General features: G+C 33.2%; 1 protein-coding gene across 3 annotated transcripts in view; it reads left to right on the top strand.

The window, feature by feature from the left end:
- The window catches only part of Arf6 (ADP-ribosylation factor 6), a 154,043-nt gene that overhangs the window by 53,379 nt on the left and 87,999 nt on the right, over positions 1–12,665 (top strand). Inside the window, exon 1 of one of the 3 annotated variants that reach the window (XM_075361209.1) lies at positions 9,159–9,180. The exons of the other annotated variants lie outside the window; for them this stretch is intronic. The gene's annotated coding sequence lies outside the window, so the exon portion shown is untranslated. Of the gene's footprint in view, positions 1–9,158; positions 9,181–12,665 lie in introns of those variants that run through there. 3 annotated transcript variants of the gene reach the window in all.

Here is a 12,665-nt window from a genome sequence, read left to right on the forward strand (position 1 = left end):
ACCTTTTCAGAATTGTTAATCTTCAGTTTATCACAGCATATTATGATAAATTGGAGATTAAATAAGATTAATGGATGATTCAATATTATTTTGACATAAATGGTTACTATTTATAACGATTTTGTATCGCGAATAGTTGCGATAAAATATTGGACGTGAAATAAAGGTGCTTATGATTTTTTATGAATTTTCGGCTCGTTATAGATAAGAACAAGACTCGATTGGATTTTTACAATAGGTTTTCATCCTTGTCGATTACATATTTTTTTATTATTCATAATTACTATAAATTAAACGATTTAAGTTTTGAAGTTAAAAGTTATGTGTCCTTTTATTTGTTATTTGTATTTATGTTGGAATATTTCTGAATATTAATTTTAAAGAATTGGCAGGTAAGCCAAAAAGTCTTTCACTTTTATTTAAATCTTTTATGGGGTTAAATATTACACAACCGTGAAACATATGTTAATGGCTGTATGCCTATTGCATAGGGTTGGGTTGTGTGTATTAATTGATATGAACATTTTAATCTGTCTGTATATTGTTTTTGATTTTATAGTACCTGAAATATCTTTAAGATACCTGTTTTAAATGGTATATTCGATTACATTTTTTGTGTTTATGTCAAAGAGCTTTGCAATATTTAACGGTTTTTACAAATATTTACGCACAACTTGAACATTTGATTGAGATTGATGGGTGAAGTTTAAGTGAAATTAGATTTGCTTTTAAATGAGGTTGTATTTGTTTCTGTGATTAGGTTTGTACTTTCAACATTTTTCTTAATTATTTGTATTTTATTGCAGAAAACAATTTTTGAAATAAAAGTTATTATATGTGTAATAATATGATTAGTTTAATGTTATATGGAGGATAGAAATAGTAAAGAGGTGTGAAGTTAAATGAGGTAGTTGAAAACGGATGCACCTTGTTAACTAAATGTTTTACATTGTGTATGCAGGAACAGTCTATCGCCGCCTTGTTAATTTTCCTTTTTAAGTTACATTATAAGTCATTCTCATTGTTGTATATGAATGATAATTTTTTTTTCTTTCTAGCTTAACATGTAATATGCCCTATTGTAATATTGTTTTGTTGTTCGTGAGTATACGTTACAGCATTTGCGTTTTTGCGGATAACCTAAATAATATTTTTATTAATGCTGGTACTTTTAACTATTAATTTTAATTAACTGGTAAATTTTTGTTAGTTTATGTGTTTTCATTTGTAACAAATGATAACGTTATATAGAAATGAAAAATAATAGTAATATACAAATGAAAACGTTATATAGTCTATATATATATATATATATATAAATGAATGTTTGTTTGTTTGTCCCGTATGTATGCGTTCCTATACCATTCATCCGATTGCGATGAAACTTTGGTGAGTTGTGCGCACGCCCGCGAAGGTTTCTGAATTAGTTTGAACCCTCTAGAGACGAGATATTTCGAAAAATTGTACTTATGATCCGATTTGGCTTATATTCGGATTATATATTAGTTACATGAAAATAAATATTTTTGCGACAAATGAATCCTCTAGGTGGCGCTGGGGGGGTTGAGATATTTAAGAAAATTTAATCACATAATAACTGTCTGAGGAAGTCGATATTGACATAGACAACGATCGATATAGACGATATCTCTCGATATGTACAACTACATTAGATTTAGTAAAAAGAAGTTTTAGGCTATTTATTTTTACGTTTTTTTGTATGATATTAATTTTTTATGAGTTAAAGGTTTTTATTCAAAGGAGTTAAGATTTAAAAGTAAATCTTTGCTTCTGGTTGGGTTTTCCTACGTTCACACGTTTTATCAGATATCGATTATTCTAATTTCTATAGGTCTGTTTTTTATTCTACATCCGTGTACTCTTTTTTTTCTGTTTAGCCTCCAAATCCACCGTAAGGTATTACTTCAGAGGATGAATTAGGATGATATGTATGAATGTAAATGAAGTGTAGTCTTGTAATGTCTCACGTCGACCGTACCTGAGATATGTGGTTAATTGAGACCCAACCATCAAAGAATTCCGGTATCCACGATCTAGTATTCAGATCCGTATAAAAGTAACTGTCTTTATAGAATTTGAACCTTAGAACTCTCGAGTTCGAAATTAGCTGATTTGCGTGGACGAGTTCACCACCAGACCAACCCGGTGGGTAGATCCGTGTCCTAGGCTGTACTAACCCGACATACCTGTTCAGGACCAACAAATGAGTATTTGTTGGCCAGAAAGTCAGCACTCTTCTTACTCTGAAGTCCTGAATGTCCATACACCCAGCATAATTCTACATCATTAAGGAATGAAAAGTCTAAAAGTGCTTTAAAGCAATTATAAATCGGTTTAGAGAAAAATCTGAGTTGTGTGCTGTAGTTGATATCTTTACGAAAATATGAGTTTATTAACATCATATCTCCCGATATAGATTATTGAAACTGAGAAAGATTCTATTTTCCGAGGTTGAGACTTTGGTTTAAGCCATTTGTCAAAATCACTAAAACTTAAAAAATTTAACAAACTCTTAATCTCTAGCTTTCGTATTGAGCCTGTGTATTGCTCCATTGAAGATCTAGTTGAACGGTTATAATTCTTCGATATTTCTAAATGTCAGATGGTTCTGGAAATGGTTATATATTTTTTAACTGTTTTCAATTTTATTTTTTAGTTTGTGGAGGATAAGCGGTTTCATTGCTGCATGTAACATTTAAGCTGGTCAACGTAAACTCTTGTGCTATAATCTGTTGCTAATAGCCTGGTTTAAGGTGCTTGATCTTTGGAGAAATTGTGGGCGACATTCACGCCTTTAGACTGGATAAGCCCTAGAGGTATCCTCTGACTAGGATCGATTATCTTTTATTGCGGTTTCTCCTCAGTTCAGATAATTCCTCTCTCCTCTCCTCTGTTCAGATAATCGTTTTCTCGCTTACTGGCTGTAATGATAATTATTTAATAATGGATATTCCATTTAAACAAAAGAAAAAAATCCTTTCTAAAATACGTAAACGTTAACAACACTGTATTTTAACTTTCTTATTTTTATTTTTCCTGTTTAGCTTCCGGGAATTACCGTTCAGGTATTACTGTAGAGGATGAATGAGGATGATATGTATGAATGTAAATAAAGTGTAGTCTACAGTCTCACGTCGACCATACCTTTGATATGTGGTTAATTGAAACCCAACTACCAAAGAATACCGGTATCCACGATCTTGTATTCAAATCCGTATAAAGTAACTGCCTTTACTAGGACTTGAACGCTGGAACTCTAGACTTCTAAATCAACTGATTTGGGAAGACGCGTTCACCACTAGACCAACCCGGTGGGTTTTCCTTCTTATTTTTATTCCAGAAATCGCATTGAATAACAAGAAATTTGATCAAATTGGTTTAAAAAACCCAATATGTTTATTTGATAGATTACTGCTTGTCAGCCGACTAAAATTACAGTTACTGCACGTTAGTGGAATTTGATTAATCCTAAAACAGCATTAATACAGCGGTCGACCATTTGCTACTAGGCAAACGTATTCAATGGTTTATTTAGTCAGGATTTTTAAATTAAATTTTACCTATTTTATACAGTATTTTATTGCTTTATTGCGCTTAGATTAATAAAATTAACCCGAGTACAATATTAATTTTTCGTTTCATTAAATTGAGTCTTGTTTTAAATTGAAGTTACAAAAATATATTTTTTGTTCTGTATTTCGTATTAAATTTTATTCCTTGGTGTAGCTATATCTTAAAATTCGTTTAACAGTTTGTTTTTCTTTGTTGTTTGAATTGCAGACTCATTCTAATATTCGTCGGAGATGGAATTTAATATTTTTCTTTTGTAGCACAAATCATACAAGTGTAGCCTATAACTGTGTGTTTAATTTTGTATGTGAAGGAAATTCAATACTGTGAAACAGATGTTTTTTTACATTTTGTGTATGACCATAAGAGTTTTTTTTAATATAAATGAGCACTGGGCTTTCCTTTAATTAAAATGTTTTTTAAATTATTGTTATTATTTCTGTATAGAGAAGTATGATAACATTATTATTGATGTTAAGCGGTTCTGTGAACTGCGGGAGGTTTGATTTTATATATCTTTTGAAAGTTAATACGCCATTGAAGTTTCTTCCATTGAATAAGGTATTCTATAGAAAAGTGTTCTGTACCCAATCACGCATGTTAGCTTGCCTCGCTCTAGTTTCTGTGCTTTTTTTTTGATTTATTTATTTATTTTTATTAAAAGTCAGTTACATTGAATTATTTTTCTTTTTTCTTCCTTTCTCTCACCGTTATGAAAGTTGCATTGTTCCATCTTCTTTAAAACATGTTGCTTATTTTTTTTTATTTTAGTGTTACTTATTGTCGGTGAATATAAATTATAGCCTTTTAATCGTTTAAAAATCAGCATGAACGGTTTTTTTCACACCTCTCATTTTCCATTTGTTCTGCTATTTTCCAAGCTTTCATATAGTTTCTTCGGTTACACCACCTCCACTCTTACTCTAAATAATTGTTTGTAGTAGCTCTAAATGTGTAAACAACGTTAAATAATTTTTTCTTTTTTACATAGATTTTTCACGTGCCTCGTTTGCTTTTATACAGTTTTATTCTTCTGTTTGGTTTTTGATAAAAAAATTTAGAGGCCCGCAATTAAAATTAATTGGATTTTATTAAACTACTCCTTTTCGTGGACTTTGGGAACTACGTTCCCGTACAAGTTTTTGAATGTAAAAGTATACCTTATGTTTGTAGTTTAAAACATTTAAAATTAGAAGTCATTTTTATTCAGTAAACGGTATTGATCCCTCTTTACATTCTATATTAGCGGATTTATATGTATTTTTTTCTGTATCCCGCGCTTAAATGAGCACTCGTGCAGCTTGTTTCGCCCTAGATCATCAGGATACTGTTTGTTGTTAACTAAGAACAAAGGACAAAATGGTGGTAAGTAGACGGCATTGAGAGCTATTAAAATTAAAGCGTAACTATTTGCCGTGCGACAATGGAGAGACTCTTCATTTACAGAATTATTGTTTTAAAAATGTGTGCCTGTCTAGTCAATGGGTTTAAAAAAAATATATATTTCGTGTTTCTAGGAATTTTTGAGGTATAGAAGAACTTCAATCGGGTATTAACATTTTTGTGTCGATGTCGGTTTGTTCTACGTGGCTTATGATATTAACGCAATTCGCTGGGTATATTTATCTGAACTTAACGTAAAAATAATCTTACCGTAAATGTTGTCTGGGGTTTGCCTTTTTCTTCTGTGTGTATGTTTTAGGAAGGATTAGGAAACCCGATAAGAACGTCAATTCGGTCGGTTACTAGTACAGCCGCCGATAAGAACAGAGTCCCTGGAGAGATCAGTTGATAGAACCGCTCCCTAAAGCCTTCAAAGATCAAGTAAACATTAACTCTACATCCCCCGAATTTTAGCACAGTCCATGTAAAACTCATCGAATACCATATTGACTCGTTGAACACCAGATTGACGAAAAGAAATCGATTACGAAAGAGACGATCTACTCTCAGGGGATCCACAGAGCTAGATAAACAACTCTATCCGAAGGAGAATTTCTCTTAGCTCCATCTTTTCCACGTTCTCTCTGGCGATCGGAGTTTACCCAATCAGGATGGGAATAGCGTATTTCTGATCGGGGATTTTTACATCGATCAAGTACACAGATTATTTTTCTTCTAGATACAAACTATCCGTCCGAGAACAGGATTAAGCTTCTTGAAATAAACTTTACATCGCGTTATGAAGCTTGCTTAAGTATTCAATTGCTATATACTCCCGCTGCAGAGTGGCCTACATAAAGCATCAACCGTTTGAACCACGAAATGAATTTGATTTTAGGTCTCGATTCACAACGCCGATCTCTGTTGACGTCCGATAGAAAAGTTTGATTCTTTCTCTTTGTTGCATCTATTATTTAGGTCAAGTAGAGTGTGCAAGAACAAATTTCAACTTTCTGGGACATCTGAAGTAATTTTTTTTTTTGTTGCGGTTAAGACGAATAATTGTACGATTGTGAAAATTTTGCTTAATATTGAAGAAGATGTTTCGTTGTTTCGTTTGTTTAGTAATAAAAGTAAGGATTTTTATCAGTATTCAGAAGCTACATAATATTATTTAAGTAATAATATTAAATCCCTCCTTTTCCCTTTTAATTTTCTTCTTTTTTTTATCGTCGTCGAAATGAATTAATTTAGCCGCTTAATTGCGAAGGAGAACCGGGTTGTTGTAATAAGGAATAAGCATGTCTTCGTGTAAAAACCTCGTAATTATATTATGCAGTTTACTTTATTAATATTTTCTCATTAGTATTCATATTAGAACTTTAATGAATATTCATTTTAGACTCTTCTTCCATCTTTGAGATGAAAGTTTTAATAAAAATAGGCCTTTTTACTCTCATTTAACGAAAGCTTTTTGAGTGATATCAGAATATATTTAACCCGTTTAAAAACCGCTCTAAATTATTCTGCATAAATATCTCATTAAAAATGATAGGCCGATTATCTTTTTTCTGTATAAATTTTTTGAAGATAGTTTTAGTATCTTATTAGTTTCAGTTAATGAACAAATGTTTGGAGAACTCAAGGGTTATCTCTTGTCTTCCCGCGCACGAGGTTGTCAGTTCGATACCAACATTGAACGGTGATATTTTAACGCTGTCTCCTCTATACTCTCTCGACCAAACTTTTGTTACTGAATGGTTATTATTAACAGACATCTTTGCTTGACAAACCAGAATGTAACTATTTTGCCCGTTTTTGTTAAGTACATTTATTAATTTAACAAATTTCTTTGATAATAGAGATAGGTGTTTATCTAGAGAATAGAAAAAAATATTATTAATTATATATATAATTTTAGATATAAATTGTTTGGTAAGAGTTACATCCGTATAACGTTTATTAAAAATATACCGTTATTCATATTTCACTATTTTTTTGTTTTTGTATGCCACTTATATCATTAAATCTTCAACACAATATTCCTATACCTGTTGCTAGTGAGTTGGAGTCCTACCCTAGCGTTTCTTTACTGTAATTTGTCGTTGAGGACGATGTTGAAAATATTTAATCTCGCCTTTTCGTTTTAATGCGTGTACTCTTAAAAATGGTAGCGGTATTTTTTTACATTTATTTCAACGTAGGTGTTGTTTTTTCATATTAAATCTTAATGATGCTTAATTTCAAAGCGTCCCCGTTGGGAAGTACTAGGAGAATGTACTTGTACATTGTTGGGAATGTACTTTGTATATTACTTGTTGAAGGGAATTCTTGACTTTACGGGTCAAGCGACTTCTACCGGTTTCTGTTTTAATCGCTGATTTTAGATTTGATAGCTGGTGAAGTATTATTTATTATTAAAGTTATTTTTTTCCTTTAATTATTAGTTTATTTTCAATTCAATGTTTTTTTTCCTTTGTATATGAAATTCATTACGTTTGTGTGCATTATTGTTTTGATTAACTTGTAACCAAACTAAATCGCTTTGCTTATAAATGCTCCGTATTTTTATAGTAATGTATTTATTAATAATGCTTCATTTAAATATTTGTAAATGAACATATTTTAATATCTACATACTATCTAGAAAACAAGTCCTTTTATGTAAATAATGATCGCGAATGTAACTGTTCGTATGTACTCGACTCCACCTATTAGTATTTTATCATTCGGTACTAGTGCACAGAATGTTTTGTTTGAACTGGTACAGGAGTGAATGGATACCTCCTCCGGCTGCAGCCGTTGTGCTGTTTGCGGTATGACGTCACCCTGTAAGGATACAGGTGGCTGGAGCCACATTGTGGCGTACCGCACTGCAGTCGGGTTTAAATAACATATAGTTCTTATCAAGATTATACGGCATTGTTTTAACACTTAAATATTAATACAGACTTAACATGTTAACTATTTGTTATTTTTGGTTAAAATTTTAAATATAATTGCGTACGTGGAAAATTGTGGTCGGTTAATTGCGCGATAGGTTATTATTTCATTTAGATTTGCTAGATCTGAGATACGAGCAACAGAATCCTTTTATACGTAAAAAACTGGTTTGTTTTGTTTAAAAACATGTAAAATAATCTCGAAGAATTTCTTTTACCGTTGTAGATCACGTGGCTAGGCCTAGAATTTGAGTTAGTAGTATTTTCTTTTTTTAGAGATGAATTCTATAGGAGCTATTTCTTTAAATAATGATAATTTCTGAAAATTTATACTTATTTTTTAGTACGCGTCGTATATTGTTCTTCAGTTTGATTAGATTACTAGTTGGTTTGAATAGTTTAATCTTTTATGTTCTTTCATTTAGTTATTACTGTGAAATTATTACTGATCTGTAATTTTGAATTGACATTACTTGTTTTTAACTTTGGTAACAATAATTAATGTTTGCATGGAAATTAATCGTATTAAGATATTTATAAAAATGTAAGCTATAATCTACGTCGTATTATAATACATTGTGTGGTATTTGGAGCTTATTTTAGTGTTTGTTCTTAGAATTCTTATCATCAGACAGTTTAAAACCAAAATTGCAGTTTTTAGTTTCTGTAATATATACTTTGTTCGTACTACTTTCTTTTTGTTTCATATCATAAAAATTACGTTTATATGCATATAAATATCTAACCATCCCATATTGTGTATATGAGTAGACTTACAATCGCTCGTGTTATTTTTTATTGTAATAAAGTCTCATACGTTTTAATAATTTCTCATGATTTTTCCACCTGTATAATGTGAAAAACCACATTATTTATCTAGACAAGAACGCTGCTGTCGATCAGCTTACAACATGCAACAGAGATAGATAGATAGATGAATAGATAGATAGATAGATAGATAGATAGATAGATAGATAGATAGATAGATAGATAGATAGAGAGAGAGAGAGAGAGAGAGAGAGAGAGAGAGAGAGAGAATAAGAGTGTGTACATTCGCTTTTACTACGCAAGTATACTATTAGATTATGTTATAATCGTCATACTATACAATTCAATCGTATTTTATCAATATAACCACAGACTACCAATATTATTGTGATAAATAAAATCATATATTACGTGCCATACTAATATCATATTTTTTATTTTAATTGTAGTAACTAAAGACCGGTTCACACTGAAAGCTAAGGTGAGATGTGCAATGGTAAGTTGTCAGTTTGTTTTCACACTCATTGTCAACTAAGCTATGGTTCCGTTTTTCCCCTGCCGAATTTAATTTGTTTCTGTTCTGTTCTACTGAAGTTTAGTTGTCTAGTTATTACGTTTTCGAATGTCTTATTATTATTTCTTCTTTTTTTTTTAACAGTAATTGTCGGTCAAGAGTTCGCGGTGACTAATCCGCTGATTTATGTTCCATAAAGTTTTTTACTTGTTCAATTAAGGGTTCCTTTTCAGTATTTAAATATACGTTTACATAGAAATATGAGACAGATGTAAATAAACGCTTAGAACCAAGATGTTTCATTTTAAAGGTCGAACAGACTTTAAACATCCTGACCCCCGTAGGGGAAGATTGTCCTTGAACCGTCTTGCGGCGATCCTGGTCGTCACGTAACCTACCCTGATGGACTTTACCAGAGGTTATCTTTTAGACCCTAAAAACCTGATGAACACATCACAATTATCAGTTCAGCGTGTTTAAGGATGCCGCCGATGCAAATGCCTAGGCAGACATTTTCATCAGTGTATTTACTCAACTTACTATCGCCTTCGCATGGCTTCCTCCATCCACGACCACCTACCATAACTTACAACCCTCAACTATCAAATTAACCGATTCACAGAAGCACGATCCCCGTGCCTTCCTCTGACATTGAAGGTTTCACACAAATCCTCTTCCCATATATGGGGGGACATTCAATAATTAAAGAGACAAATTGATGTAGAAATGAAACGGTTTGCAGGAGGAGTTTTGTACTTTCATGACTAGGTTGGTATCACTGAAATGAGCTGAGAACAGCTGACGGATAAAAATTGTTTTGTTTATAACCTCAGTATTGCATTCAACGATGGCGTGTCTGCTTGAAGTTTCCACATCAGTTACAACGTTCAGTGATCCGTTTTTTGTTTTCTGAAGGTGAAAAACCGACAAAAATCTTTTCTGGAATGATTTTACAGTATGGTGCAAGTTGTGTGAACCAAAATGTTTTTATAATTGGGTAGAACAGTTCAAAATCGGTCGAACCTCAGTGACTGGTGAACACGTCCTGGCCGGCCAGTTGAAGTGTCAACTCCGCTTGAAACCCGTATTGACGACATTATTACTACCAAATCCTCCCTACAGTCCAGATTTGGCTCCCTCGGATTTTCATTTGTTTGGTCCACTCAAGGAGGGATTACGTGGAAAAAAGTTCAGCAACAACGAGGAGGTTAAAGAATTTGTGGGAAAGTGGCTCAAACAACTAGACAAAGACTTCTTTGCATAAGTTATAAAAAAACTAGTTCATCGTTGGGACAAGTGTATTAATATTGGTGAAGATTATGTTGAGAAGTAGTAAAATTCTCATTTTGTAAAAATACACAGTTTTTTTCTAAATCAGTTAGTCTCTTTATTGAATGTCCCTCGTATAACTTCAGTTAGACTTTGGACTCGAATCATTACTGGATTGAATTTTTTAAACACCAAAAATACTCGTACTATTCGCATACCAACAAACAAATGTTGATTGCAACAACGAAAATTTTGTTCTACAATTCAATTTACTCAAGTTCTCTTGATTTACTTAAAAATCAAGACACAAATTCACAAATTTAATAAGCTTCTAATGAAAACAAACCCTATCTCTTTCTGGTCCGCATTTAGGAGCGAAGTCCTACCTTTCCACACCACAGTTCATCACAAAGTTCGCAACACATCCATTCTCATCCTAACAGTAAATATGAATTTCTTAGCTAACATGCCTATCTTGCCTATCTTGGCTTGCGAAGTAAGTACCCAGGCGGGCCCCCAGTCACCTAGAGTGCCATTCTATACATACATCCATAACTGCATCAGACTCCCTCAGCCATACTTCGCAGGGCTAAGAATTTCAGGAAGCCAGCATTTGTATTTATTACATCCCAATAAGCAATAACCTTTCCAATAACTGACAATAGCGTTAAAGGCCTATAAGACGAGCTCACAGTGGGATCTTTATCACCATCTTAAAACAACAATTTAAGCACACCTTTTTTCCAAACAGACAGGGAAATAGCCAGCAAAGAGTATCCTACTAAAAATTGTAGTCAAAATACAAATACAAATTCCGACAGAACGGATAAGGAGCCCCCCCCCCCCGTAATTAAATTGAAACCGGAGGCTTTATTCCTACCAGAACTGTAAATTATCAGACGTACTTGTATCTCTGTAATTTCTACAGATAAAACTCGGCGAGGAAAGCAACAACTTTCTCACGGACTCTGATGATACGAGGTTACATTAGGCACGTTATCATCCGACAATAAATCATTTAATAGAATATTTAAAATCTCAGCTATATTAGAAACAACACCCTGCTGGGTCGAGAGAGCCGACAAAAGAACATTTTTCTTACGCTTTTGCCTTAGGACTTTATACGGAACGCCTCAAGAATCCTTATTTCCTTGCTCTCTTAACAAAAGAACGTCAAGAATCCCTTTTTGATATTACCAAATTAAACTGTTCAGATCTCTACCTTCGATATTCATTTGCAAAACCGCTCACCGTTCAGGATTAGTCTTCCGCTGAGCAGCTCTCCTGAGATGGATCACAGTCTGTTTCAATAGACAACCCTCTAGTCCACCAAGGGGAAATTCTATTGACCTGAACTACTAGGAATTGAATTCTCAGCGACAGTGATGAAAGCCAGATAAAATCTTTATGCCAGATCTTCCAGTTGAATGTCATCCAAACTTCGGCATAACACACGGAGGCTGGCTGAGAGATTATTAACAAATTTAGGCCAGACCGCCTTCCTGGAAACGCCCCCGCTGAATAGGGTCATTGCATTTTAAGCATCTCGCAGCTGACTAGCCAACTCAAAGATAATGGGTGATCATTAGAACAGTCATCAACAGACCGAGCATCAACCATACCAGTAATATAATTAGCTTATCAACAGTAATATCAATATTCGTTCCAGTAGACCTATCTCCTTCCATCTGCCATTTTAGCATATGTCAGTAACTCACCGAAAACATTAAACACCTCTAATTTATTCTGCACAACAAAACCTGCGACTAATTCACCTTTATCATACGTGACTTCATTACGCCAAAGCAGCGACTTAGAATTTGGATTACCACCCAGCACTATAGGACAGTTACAAACATAACCAACAATATGTATTTGAAAGTATGAACTAACAACACAAAAATCAAGACCATCAATAACAAGTTTAACAGGGACTTGAGTGTCAAAAACCTGCTCCAAAAAGACACAACTAATGTCCTCCTCCACAGAACTGCGGTCATACTGTTATTTCCAGTCTAACATTTTTTCCAACTATTAAAACCTGCAGATCGCCCTGTGCCACATATGGATGTTGCGGAAGAATTACATCTAGGGACGACTTCCTGTCAACAGTTTCACCTAACTCGATCTGAGAAAGTTTTGGAATGAAAGTATTTTTTTTATTTTCAATTCCTAATGTGTACGTTTGTAATCTGACC

The sequence above is a fragment of the Lycorma delicatula genome, chromosome 3 (genome assembly GCF_047948215.1).
Source record: "Lycorma delicatula isolate Av1 chromosome 3, ASM4794821v1, whole genome shotgun sequence".
Classification (NCBI taxonomy): Eukaryota; Metazoa; Arthropoda; class Insecta; order Hemiptera; family Fulgoridae; genus Lycorma; species Lycorma delicatula.